Below are 12,566 nucleotides of genomic sequence, written 5' to 3'. Positions count from 1 at the left end.
CACTCCCAGAATCGTAAGGCTCTTTCCAATCCGGAAGGATGAAGAGGCTCAAGCCATTGTGCCTGGGGGTGTGTGGGGGGTTAGGGCTTTTCGTCTTCAGGCCTTTGGGTTCATCTCATGAGAGTAATGCGGTCTAACACGGGCTTGGGGTTCGGACAAACCTGAACCCAAGTCCCGGTGCCACCACCTCCTGGGGGACCGTGGGCACCTTCCCAGCAGCATCTGTGGGACAGAAACCAGATGAGGTGACCACTCGTGCTTGTACCTCTTCACAGGGGCCCCGTACCTCTGCTTCTTGTTTTCACCGTCTGGGGCTCCTCACCTGGCGGGGATGGGCTTCTGGGATCCCCGAACGCTTGACATTGTTTGCAGAATCGCCTGTGCCTTCCTCTGACGAGAGGGTCTATGGCTTTCCTAGAATATTCGAAAGAAAAAGCTAAAACGCAGGCCTGCCTCCTCCGGGCCCTCCGGTCTCAGCAGGGAGCTGTGAGACACAGCTGCCCCGCCCAGATCCGCCCCCAGACCCCGCCCACGCCCCGGGGGGGCCTGGCTGCGACCCCCCCCCCAGATCCGCCCCCAACCCCCGTCCACGCCCCGGGGGGGCCTGGCTGCGACCCCCCCCAGATCCGCCCCCAACCCCCGTCCACGCCCCGGGGGGGCCTGGCTGCGACCCCCCCCAGATCCGCCCCCAACCCCCGTCCACGCCCCGGGGGGCCTGGCTGCGATGGAGCCTCACCGCTCCGGTCCTCTTCCACCTTCCCTCTCGAAACCCCAGCTGTAAATCGGGCTCACCAACCTCATCTTCATTTCCTAGGCGCTCCGGCCTCATTTTCCTGGTTAATTGCTGACCAGCTCGTCAGAGGGGCAGCACGGACCACGGGGCTGAGTCCACACTGGGCTGCGCTTGTTGGAGTTTTCACAGCTCCATCCTTGCTCCCTGGGTGAGTTAGCTCCTCGCGTGGAAATTCCAGCCCTGCCCCTCTTCCTCCTGTAACATCTGGACGCGGGCGTCCGGCTTCTCCTGCCCTGGCACAGAACCTAGAAGTGGGGGGCAAGGCACTGGCAGGCGGCTGGAGTCGGAAACTGAGACTTTTCAGCCGGAGCCTCGCTTTGACCCCAGCACATCTTTAAACTTTTCTTTATCAAGTCTGACCTTACACGGTACCTGGGAAATCTGTGCGGACCCTCACCTAGGGGGACGGTTCACGTGGAGAGGTGGGGTTTGGGGAAAAGGATCCCGTCTTCTTCTCCCCCAGCCTCAGGGACCGTAATCGTATTGTCAAAAGGAAGGAAATTGGAAATCACCCCAAAGAAAGTAGTCCAGTGTATCTGAATAATCAAGTAAGACTGGGTTTTTTGCGGTTGTTGGTTTGTTTGTTTTCTTTCTTTTGTGGAAAAAAAAAAAGTTCCTCTTTTTTTACCTTTTTTTTTGCGGTACGTAGGCCTCTCACTGTTGTGGCCTCTCCCGTTGCAGAGCACAGGCTCCGGACGCGCAGGCTCAGCGGCAATGGCTCACGGGCCCAGCCGCTCCACGGCACGTGGGATCTTCCCGGACCGGGGCACGAACCCGCGTCCCCTGCATCGGCAGGTGGACTCTCGACCACTGCGCCAACAGGGAAGCCCGGAAGGTCCTTTTTAGGGCTTTGGCCACATCCTGTCTGTGAATCCCTGACTGTGACTCCCCAGTGACTGGCTCACGGGCGACACTCAAGCCGGGTTTGTGGCTTCAATTTCCCTCTCAAGCCTGAATAGTCGAGGCTTGCCCTAATCTGAGCCCAGCCGGTCTCTCTGCCGTGATTTCCACTTGCGAGCTGGGTAGTCGTGAGCAGTGAATTTCCCTCTACTTGGCTTTGCCTCTTTGTAAAACGAGTCATGAACGTCCTTCAGCGTGCTGATGACAGTTGCTGAGGTGTGCACGGTTTTCAGAAGAGAGTCTGGCCCACGATAAGGGTCTCGTACACGTCGGCCGCTATTGTCCCCTGCCGACTGGGTTCAGGCCTGACTCTGCTCAGCCCTCTTCCTTCTTCCTCTTGCCTGTAATGAAGCCCTGTCCCCCTGCCGTTGCTCCCCCCTTCCCCAGCCTTCCGTCTCAGAACCCCAGAACTCGCTCAGCCTGTGCTCACGTCGGCTATTTTTTTCTTTTTCCTCCCCTGAGCTATAAGCCACTTGGAGAGCAAGGCCTGTGGCTCAGCCCTCAATGTGCAAGAACTTTACGGATAGAAGGTCACCCGGAGTGATAGAGAAAGTGCGAGGGCAAGTTCCTCCAGACATCCCATGACCACACCACCCTCCTGAACCCCGTATCCAACTTCGCTCCGTTTTCCCAAACTCGGCTTTGGCGCCAATTATGTCACCGGGAGCCCCGGACGTGTCAGACGTGGTGCACGGAGAGCATCAGAGGACAGTCCGGTGGTCGGGAAGTTGAGGGTTGGCTTTGTCTCCTACCCTCTCCAAGTGATCTTACCAACAAGAGGAAGCCGGGGGTGGGCTCCCTAGGGCGTTGTGTTTGGGTTTGCCAGATTTAGCAAATAAAAGTAGAGGACGCCAGTTAAATCTCAGATAAACAATGAATATTTTTTTGGTGTAAGTATATCTCACACCACAGTCGGGATATGCTTATACTAAAAACGTATCTGAAATTCAAAGGTGGCGGGGTGTCGGGCGTTTAACCTGGCAAGTCCAGTTGTGATGGGTGCTGTGAATTTCTCACCTGGTCCTCCTCCCATTTTGCTGCTGACACGCTCTCTTGTACGGCAGAGGCTGGAAAGCTGAGCACCGCATTCTCCCGACCCCTCTGTGTCTGGATGTGAAGTGGGCTCCACCACTTCCTTTCTCTCAGTAGGAGGCAGAGGTGTCTTCCCTCTGGCTCGTCGGCTGACTTCCAAGTGGTGGAGACACAGGGCTTGTTGCAGCCTCGTGGGCGCCCGTTCTCGGCTCCCTGGTCCCCGAGGGGCTTGGAGCTGGGAGAGATGCCCGACTCCCCTTGGTGGCATCCGGCCACCAGCTCGCGGGTGTGTGGTGCGTGTAGGACGTGTAGGATCGTAGCAGTGGACCCAGGAGCGCTGCCTGGGCAGGTGAGCTCTGCAGAGCTTTGGAAGTCGTGACCACAGGCTCAGCCTGGCCCGTTGCTGAGTTCACCAAATTTCTGAGCGTCTCCTACCCTGTATCAGGGTTTACTTTATGTTAGAACGCTACATTAGTCTGGGGTGCGGTAACAGAATACCACAAACTGGGTAGTCGAGAACAGCAGAATGTATCCTCTCACAGTCCTGGAGGCTGGATCCCCAGTCAAGGTGGCAGCGGCACCAGACTCCCCTGGAAACCTGGAGGGAAGTGGGCTTCGTTGCCTCTCCCAGCTTCCGGTGGCCCCAGGTGCTCCTGACTGGTGGTTGCACGAGCCCAGTCTTCACATGGCGATCTCCCTGTGTCTTTTCACACAGCCCTTCCTCTGTACCTGTCTGTGACTAAGCCCAAATGTCCCCTTTTTATCAGGACACCAGTCATTTTAGGTTAGGGCCCACCTTCGCCACCGCATCTTAATCTGGCTGCATTTGCAAAGACCCTATTTCCCAATGAGGTACCATTCTGAGGTACCGAGTATTAGGACTTCCCCGGAGGGGGGACACACTTGAACCCATAACAAATACCTAGAGTGGTGGCTGTCTCCCGACCGATAGAATGGGGACACCAACCATTTTGTCCTAGCAGAAAAAGAAAAGCACACATCTTTCAAAGAGAAAAACTTGAAGCATCGTCTCAAGGAGAAACTTCCTCTGACCGCGTGAAAGACCTCCACACTCCCCCCGTCCGCCCGTCAACTTGGTAACTGCATCTTCCCAGCCTGCCTGCTGTCACAGACCCCAGCAGACTCTGCCGGCTTTTCGTCCACACGCCCTATCCCGACTACTACACACACCTGTGATTTTCATCTCCACTCAGCCTGGGTCACGCTGGAAATTCCAGGTTGTCCGAATCTTTGACCATCTGAAAATGAAGCCAGGATCTGGGCGTTTTCCCTCTGTTCTCCTGGAAGACACGACAGGACGAAAAGCAGGATGCCACCATCTTTCCAAAAAACCCTCTTGGCTACCAGGATATAAAACCCTTGGGAGAAACTGCGGAATTTCTGTCTCCACAGATTGCCAGGTTGAGAAGACGACGTCCGTGGTCATCTTTAGGCCCGAAGGCTGCGCCCGAGACTAGATGGGCTTTCCACGTCTCCTCCTCCCTGGGATTCTGAGTTTGGCACGGGCCCGGGTGACTGTATGTTTCCCAAGGGAAGCGGTCGGCTCCCTGGTTGCTGGGGACCAGCTGGGAGGGATGGGGGTAGGTAGAGCTGGTGGCGGGCGAGTCTTACTGACTTTTGGGGAAGGTTTCTGATCTGGCAGGGACCTGCATCGGGAAAACGAGCCTCAGCTCCCGTCCTCAACCAGGCACTGGGTGCTCGGGCATCTGTTTCCACGGAGGTGAAGTCTTCTGCGATCATCAGTTGTGTAGATGGTTTGTGAATCATTGCAGAGCCCTTGGCTGGGCTGGAGACAGCAAGGCGCAATTAGTCCTCTGATGGACACGGTTCATCAACATAAAAGGTTTGGGCGGAAGGGCCGCCAGATGACACCCACTGCTTGGCAGACATGAGACGGCTGCAGGCCTTAGCTGTCCATTCCTCCCGCCCGAAAACGCCCAGCGGGTGAGAGAACGGGGAGGGGCATGAGCTGGGGGAGGGGCGCAGCTGCTGTGCATCTGAGCCCTGTCCCCTCAGCGCCAGGCCACCTGGAGAAGCAGAGACGCCTCCCAGCCTTGCTTTAGGGGGTAAGGCTGCTCGGGCCACCTGCTTCCCTGTCAGCCGGAGGCCAATTATCCAGACTGAGGGATAGCCGGTCCCAGGGCAAGGGACAGAGAGATGGGGAGAAAATGAATTAAATGGGAGAGTGGATTATGATAGTAAAAGTCTGGCTTATAGAGCATTTGATATGAGTTACTTAGAGATTTTTCCTTTAAATTTTTTCTTTTTTTTTTGCTAACCACAGAAATAAATAGTCATGGTAGAAATTTTGAAAAATACATAGAATGACAAGAAAAGACCCTCCGAATCCATCTATAATCCCACTACCCATAGACACCAATTGATAGTATTTTGGTGCATTTCCTTCCAATATATGGCATGATCTCTTGCTCAGTCTTCTGAGCATCTCCCAGTTTTTGAGGATAAATCCCTACATGTGTGAAGGCTTGTATTGCTGCAAGCAAACTTTGTGGCCATTCTGCAGACCGCCCTCGTCACTGTGAAGACCAGCCACCTGGACCTCCTCTTCCAACGAGAGCCCATCGCACAGGCTCTCCTGCTCGGAGGCAGGCGGCAGGCTAAGCCCAGCAGAGGCTCCTGACTCCCCAGGAGTTGTGGAATTCACTTTTGGACGGGGAAGGGATGGCTTGGGGTTCCTGCCTGCCTCGCCCTGCCCCTCACCTGTTGGGAGGTCCTCCTTCTGGATCACACCTGCTTGATTCGTCCGCTGCTTGCCGGGTTCCACTGCTCTGCGTCTCCCACTTTGTACCACATCTGATGACGTCTCGTTTCTGACACCGGCTGATTTCCACCCTTTGGGCCCCACTTCCTTGCGAGAATCTCCATAAATGACACCGGTGAGATGTTTTTCTTGCATTTGTCCCCACTGTTATTTTAGCTGGCTCTGCGTCCATGTTTTTGTCTCCTGATAATAGTCCCTTGGTTTTCCTTTGGGGAACACCCCTCAGCTATACAAACGGCACAGGATCTGGGCAATTGATACATTCCATCCCTCTGGCTGTCATGACGGGTTCGAGGACGGACACGTGACTAACGTGGATGCAGTGAGAGTCAGACAGGGGCTCTTGCCAGGAATTCAGAGAACGCTCTCCTTCTGCTGGGCTTCTGCAATGGGCGCAGAATCCTCGAGCTCCTGGAGACCACAGTGTGCAGAGTGACCCAACCCCACCCCCAGGGTTGAAACCAACAGAGAAGAACTCAGAGCCACAGAGGAAGGGATGGGGGGCAGAGAGAAAGACTGACCAACTTCCATGACATCACTTGTATCCTCAGATTCAACGGCCCCCAAACTTGGCCTTGGGAGCCAGTAAATCCTGTCATCCCTTTTCTGTCTTAACTCAATTTGACTTGGGTTTTGTTTTACTCAACCAGAAGACTTCTGACTAATAGTACAGCTCCTGTGCCTGGAGTGGGCGGATGTGTTCTCAAGACCAAGAACACACACCACATGGTCCGAAGTGGGGAGAGAGAGGTTGGAGGGGGGACGCTTGCCACTTTGAGAAACAGGATGGAGTGATGAAGAGATATCTCAAGTTCAAGTTCTAGAGGATGCCACTTTTACATGCTTGCAACCAGAGGCTTCGGGTATATAATGGCCTTTTTTTAAAGTGACTCTTGGACCTAAGCCCACTCTGGCTCTTTTCTGCTGGACCTCCTCATCGCCAGCATCACCGGCACCTAGTGAGAACCACTGTGTGCCTGTACTGGGATGGGGGAACACAGACAGTGAAGACATGGTCCCTGCCCTAGAGGAGGGCCTGGTTCTGATGTGATTCGGGGTGAGGTGTCGCCTGAACGAAGCTTGTCTGGAGGCGCAGAGGAGGGCATCTTGGCTTGGCCTCCCCAGAGGAAGGTCACTTCGGGGCTGGGACTTACTGGGGCTTAGGAATTGATCAGGAAAAGAGTGGGAGGGTGGTCATGGGAGAGGGGACCACTTTGGCCAAGGCCAGAAGGTGGGACAGAAGTGAGAATGGAGGGTCTAGAGGTGGAGCAGGTGATGAAGGGGACCTTGGGGTCTTCCAGGTTGGGGCTCTACCCCCATCAAAGGTGGGGGGTTGATGGTTCTGGGAGAAGCTAACCCTGGTGGAGGCTGGAAGACAGGTGATGGAGACAGAAGATGGAGACACAGAACCGGTGGCAGCAGCCTTCTTCTGCCCCCGTGCCCTGCTTCCCCTCCCCCTTCTCCCCCCTCCCCCCTCCCCTCCCCCTCCCCTCTCCCTCCCCTCCCCCATCCCCCTCCCCTTCCTCTTTCTGTCTCCCCCTCCCAGTACTCACAGGGGGGTTGGAGCAGCCCCGGTCCCTGCCCTCCTGCACCTACCATCTCTCACAGGCCCATTTTGGCCTCTAGATGCCCCTCCCACAACCCCAGCCATCCCCCACCCCCAAAGGGAGCCTCCCGGCGGGGATCCCCGCGCCCCCAGCCCTGGAAGGGCAGTCCTGAGACCAGAGCCCGGAGCCCAGGGAAGCCGCTCGTGCAGAAGGGAAGTGAGAACCGAGCTGAGTGCTTGTGATTATTTTTCTCCCCAGGGACCAGGAGAAAAGACTGCTGGGCTCCGCGTCTTTACAGAGCCTCGCTTCCTTGGCAAGCCGGCGCTCCTGTCCAACCCGGAGTGTTTAATTACCAAGGAAAAGAATGATTTTTTTTTTCCCTGAGAATCCATTTAATTATTTGATTGCACAGTAACCAAAGAGTGTGAGAGGCCTGTAGCCAGAAGGGACTTCAAAGCAATACCTTGGTGCTGCTGAGTGGAGCAGTAATGGGTTCTGAAAGCAGGCGATTGCTAAAGAGAGAGAAAGTATTCAAAGCGCCCGAGATCCTGCCAGCAATTTCGAAAAATGCATAAACACTGGAATGCTTGCCGGAGAGGGGAGGCCAGTTCAAAGGGACCGCGAGAGTTTCATGTAAAGTTTAGAGTTTAAGACGTGACTGTTGGTGATGGAGCCCCAGCGTTTGAACTCTTGTTTATTAAAAACAGTTTCCCAGCCATTCCGCGGCTTCCCAAAGACAACAGAGAAGGGCAGGCTTTTTCAGTGCAGAAGATTTCAAGGCTTCATTGATTTCTACCTAGGGTCTCCCCACTCCTCAAACTGCCTCCCCTGCCCCCCTGCAATCCTTTATGCTTGCTTTCTTCTTCTTTTTCTTTTTATCAAGTTTTTTAGATCCCGCTATCAGAGGCAGAGAGCGGCAGACAGGTTGGGGGGTCTTCTCCCACAGTTTCACCCAGGAGAGCAGGTTGCCCTGCCATCCTGTTCTGCTGGGAGGGTGGGGACGGAGCTGAAGACTCCCCACCCCCCATCCCAGGTCCCACGGGAGCCCGAGTAGCCCAGGGTCCTTTAGGAGGCCAGGGGGGCAGCCTAGACTCTGTGCCCAGCTCCGGTGGCCCAGCGGGGCTGCTGGTGGTGGGCGTCTCCGCCTCCCTCCGCTCCTCCTTGTGTCCCAGCATGACGGAGGGGACCTGGCCCTGGCATCTGCCCTCAGAAGGGCAGGAAGATCTTCAGCTTTCCAGGTCTGATTTCCAAGCCCAGGGACATGGGCCAGTATCTTGCCGGGACCCCAAACTGCTCCTTGATGAAAAACAAATAGAGGTCCTGTTTTCAAGGTGATTTAAGTACATGCTAAGAGGGCCCTCAAGCCACAGGACTGCATGGACGCCGCCCCCAAGGCCGCCGTTGGCTGCCACTGACCGCGCGGACTTGGGATCTCATCTGGTCATCGCGCTGCTCCCCGCACCAGGAAGAAACGAACTTCTCCGCGTGGGCCAGGCTGGCACCCAGAAAGCCAGAGGCAGAGCCACAGCTCCCCAGAAGCTGCTCCCTGGGGATGCTCTCTCCTTCCTGGCCTTGCTCGCGTGGAAAAGCAGACAGTGAGTCAGGCCCCAGAAGCCCCGCAGGGCGCCTCAGCTCTGCCTGGGGCTCACCGTGTGGCCCCTCGAGCAATCCCGTCTCCTCGGCCTCACTGCAGGATCATGAACCGTCGGGAAACACAGGGAGCAGAGGCTGTGGTGGGACCCTCCCTAAATGAGGGCTTCTCTGCCCTCGCGTTGAGGTCACGGCCGAGATCCCACCCGACTCTGTGCCGCATCCAGCTTCAGTGCAGTACAAAGAACAGGTCTGTAAAATAAACACGGGGTTCTGCTTAACCAGAAGCCCCCATGCTACCAAGTACAGTTTTCACTTAAACCTCTGCATGGAATGTGGTCCAAGCTCCTCCCTACCTCCCACTCCCACCCTCTGTCTTACAGGAAGATGCATCTTCAGCGCGGTTGCAACTGTCTTTATGACCTAAGAGGCAAAAGATTCCAAACCGCAATGTCCATGTTCACACCCCGTGGGCATCCTCTTTTGGGTATGAATTTCATTTCTTTCTGAGTCAGAGGCAGTGGCGTGCCGGCAGACGTGTACCAACCAGCTCTCCGGGGAGTCAACCCTGATTTGTAGCATCGGCCAGTTTCCGTGGTGTAAATGCTCCCACCACGGTTGCTTCGAGACTGAAACCTGAGGTAAGCTTTCACAAGCCTCTGTGAGCTGGTCCCAGGACACCACGGAAAAGGGTTCCAAGATGAACGTTTCTGAGATGATGATCGTAGAACTGCTTTCTCCTCACCTGCCTCCATTCCCAAAGCCTGCCCCTCACCAGAAGGTTAAAGCGTCTTTTGGCTTTATGAAAACATCCATGGATGGAGAGATCAAAGCATAAAGAATGTGGGGTTGCAGCAAAGGTTATTAACACATATATTTTCCTGATGTCAGGCACCATGCAAACGGCATTTGTGGAAATGGATGTGTCCCTATCCGCATCTATGTGTGTGTGTAATAATCGAATATTATAATACGATGGATTGACCGCAGACGTCTTTGTTCTTGCTTCTCCTCCTGGTTTCACCCTCCTCAAATTCTAGTTAGGAAACATAGGTTCCGTTTTGTAGGATGGGAGGCGTATCTTCAGAACTAAGAGGTCGCTCAGGGTACTTTCCACTTAGAACCAGGCATTTTTAGTGACCTGGTGCATGAGAACAACAGAAAAGGATTTCAAGGTAGTGTTAAGGGTCATTTTTTTTTTTTTTTTTTTTTGCGGTACACAGGCCTATGGCTCACGGCATGTGGGATCTTCCCGGACCGGGGCGCGAACCCATGTCCCCTGCCTCGGCCGGCGGACCCTCAACCACTGCGCCACCAGGGAAGCCCAAGGGTCATTTTTTAAAATCAGTTTTATTGAGGTATAATTTGCATAAAATGAAATGCTTCCGTTTACTGCAATCAAGATAGAAAACATTCTCTTTACTCTTTGCAGTCAGTCTTCACTCTCCCACTGCCCAGCCAGGAGCAATCAGCAATCCACTTTCTGTCACTATAGGTTGGTTTTGCCCGGGTTTCTTTGGGCATTTGGGGTCAGATAATTCTTTGCATTTTAAGATGTTTAGCACACCCTAGCCTCTACTCGCCAGATGCCAGTAGCATACACCAACTTGAGACAGACCAAAAATGTTTCCAGATCTTTCTAAATGTCCCCTGGGAGCACAATATCATCCACAGTTGACAATTCCAGAATTTCAGATAAATGAGTCACCCAGGAAGTACTCTTTTGTGTCCGCTTGTTTTGCTCATGGTAGTTTTGAGGATTTATCCCTGTTACGTGTCTAGTTCGTTCTTTTTATTGCTGAGTCTTAGTCATTGTATGGACGTACCACAACTTGTGTGTCCATTCACTTGTTGATGGACATTTGAGTTGTTGTCGGTGTGAGGACATTATGCATAAGTCTCCTTCCAATATCCGTTGATAAGTTGTGTGAACACATGTTTTCACTTACGTAAGGAGTGAAATCATTGAGTTGTATATGTTTTTTCAAATTGCCCTTTTTAAAAATTTTTATTTTATATTGGATTATAGTTGATTTAAAATGTTGCGTTAGTTTATATAAGTATGTTTTTAACCATATAAGAGAAGGCCAAACTGTTTTCCACAGTGGTCTTGTCATTTTATATTTCTACTAACAATGGATGAAAATGTGTGAGAGTTCCCTGTCCTCTCTACCATTTGGAGTGATGAGGCTTTTTAATTCTCAGTCTTCTAGCGCCTGTATAGTATGTCCCGTCGTATTTCTCTGACAGCTAATGACATCGATCAGCTTTTAGTCTGCTTATTGGTTATCAATGCATCTTCTTTGGGGAAATATCTGATAGCACCTTTTATCTATTTTTAAAATTAGGTCATTTGTTTTCTTATTATTGAGTTAAAAGAGCTCTTCATATATTCTGGATACAAGTCCTTTGTCAGATGTTTGTATTTCAAATATTTTCTACCAGTCTGTGGCTTTCGTTTTCAATTCTTTAATGAAAAATAAGAAATATCTTTGAAGACCAGGTATTTACTTTGATGAAGTCAAACATCCATTTATTCTTTTTTTTTTTTTTTTTTTTTTTTCGGTACGTGGGCCTCTCACTGTTGTGGCCTCTCCCGTTAAGGAGCACAGGCTCCGGACGCACAGGCTCAGCGGCCATGGCTCACGGGCCCAGCCACTCCGCAGTATGTGGGATCTTCCCGGACCGGGGCACGAACCCGCGTCCCCTACATCAGCAGGCGGACTCTCAACCACTGCGCCACCAGGGAAGCCCCATTTATCCTTTTTTGATAGTGCTTTTTGTGTTTTTTCTAAAAAAAAATCTTTGCCTACGCCAAAGTCAAAAAGACTTTTTCCTCCAAACATTTTTATGGTTTAGCTTTTCTGAAGTTTAGCTCTCTGATTGACGTTGGCTTAATTTTTGTCTATGGTGTAAGTTTAGATTTACGTTTCACTTCTTTTTTCCTCATGTGGATCCCCAGCTTTTCCAAAGCTCTCCTTTCCCTGTTGACGTTTTTCCAGCATACTCACTGAAAAATCAACTTACCATAGATTTGTGGGTGTATTTTTGGATTCTCTAGTCTGTTCTAGTGATAAATGTGTCTTTCTTTAATGCCAGTCCCACACTGTCTTGGTTACTGTAGCTTTATACTGTCTTGGAATCAGATGGTTTGTCTTCCCAATTGATTCTTCTTTCAAATATTCTTGACTAGTTTAGGTCCTTTACATTTCTATACACATTTCATAATCAGCTTGTCAATTTCTGACCGGAGACTCTGGGATTTTGATTGGGACTGAGTTGAATCCATAGATCAGTTTGGGTAAAACTAACATCTTAACAACTCTGAGTCTTCCAACCCATGAACACAGCATAATTTACCATTTGTTAAGGTCTTTAATTTTTCTCAGTAATGTTTTGTTGTTTTCAAAACACTCATATTTCATATTTTGGATATATTCTGTTAAATATACTCCTAGGTATTTCTTGGTTTTTTTTTTAAATGCTATTATAAATGGCATTTTAAAATGTTACTTTCCAATTGTTCTTTGATAGTCTATAGATAATAACTGAGTTTTTTTTTTTTTTAAGATTTTTTGGTGTGGACCATTTTTAAAGTCTTTATTGAATTTGTTAGAATACTGCTTCTGTTTTATGTTTTAGTGTTTTGGCTGCAAGGCATGTGGGATCTTAGCTCCCCAACCGAGGATCAAACCCTCACGCCTTGCATTGGAAGGTGAAGTCTTAACCACTGGACCACAGGGAAGTCTCAATAATTGAGTATTAATTTGGACCTCATATCCTGTGCTCTTGCAGAACTCGCTCATTTCTCTTAGCTTCCTGAATATCTTCTAGGTGCACAATTGTCTCATGCAGTGAGTAGGGTCTGCGCTGAGTTCTGGTATGGGAGCCTTGGCGCCCA

Source organism: Tursiops truncatus, chromosome 20 (assembly GCF_011762595.2).
Source record: "Tursiops truncatus isolate mTurTru1 chromosome 20, mTurTru1.mat.Y, whole genome shotgun sequence".
Taxonomy (NCBI): Eukaryota; Metazoa; Chordata; class Mammalia; order Artiodactyla; family Delphinidae; genus Tursiops; species Tursiops truncatus.
The sequence above is the reverse complement of the archived record's forward strand: the minus strand, read 5'-3'. Positions refer to the sequence as shown.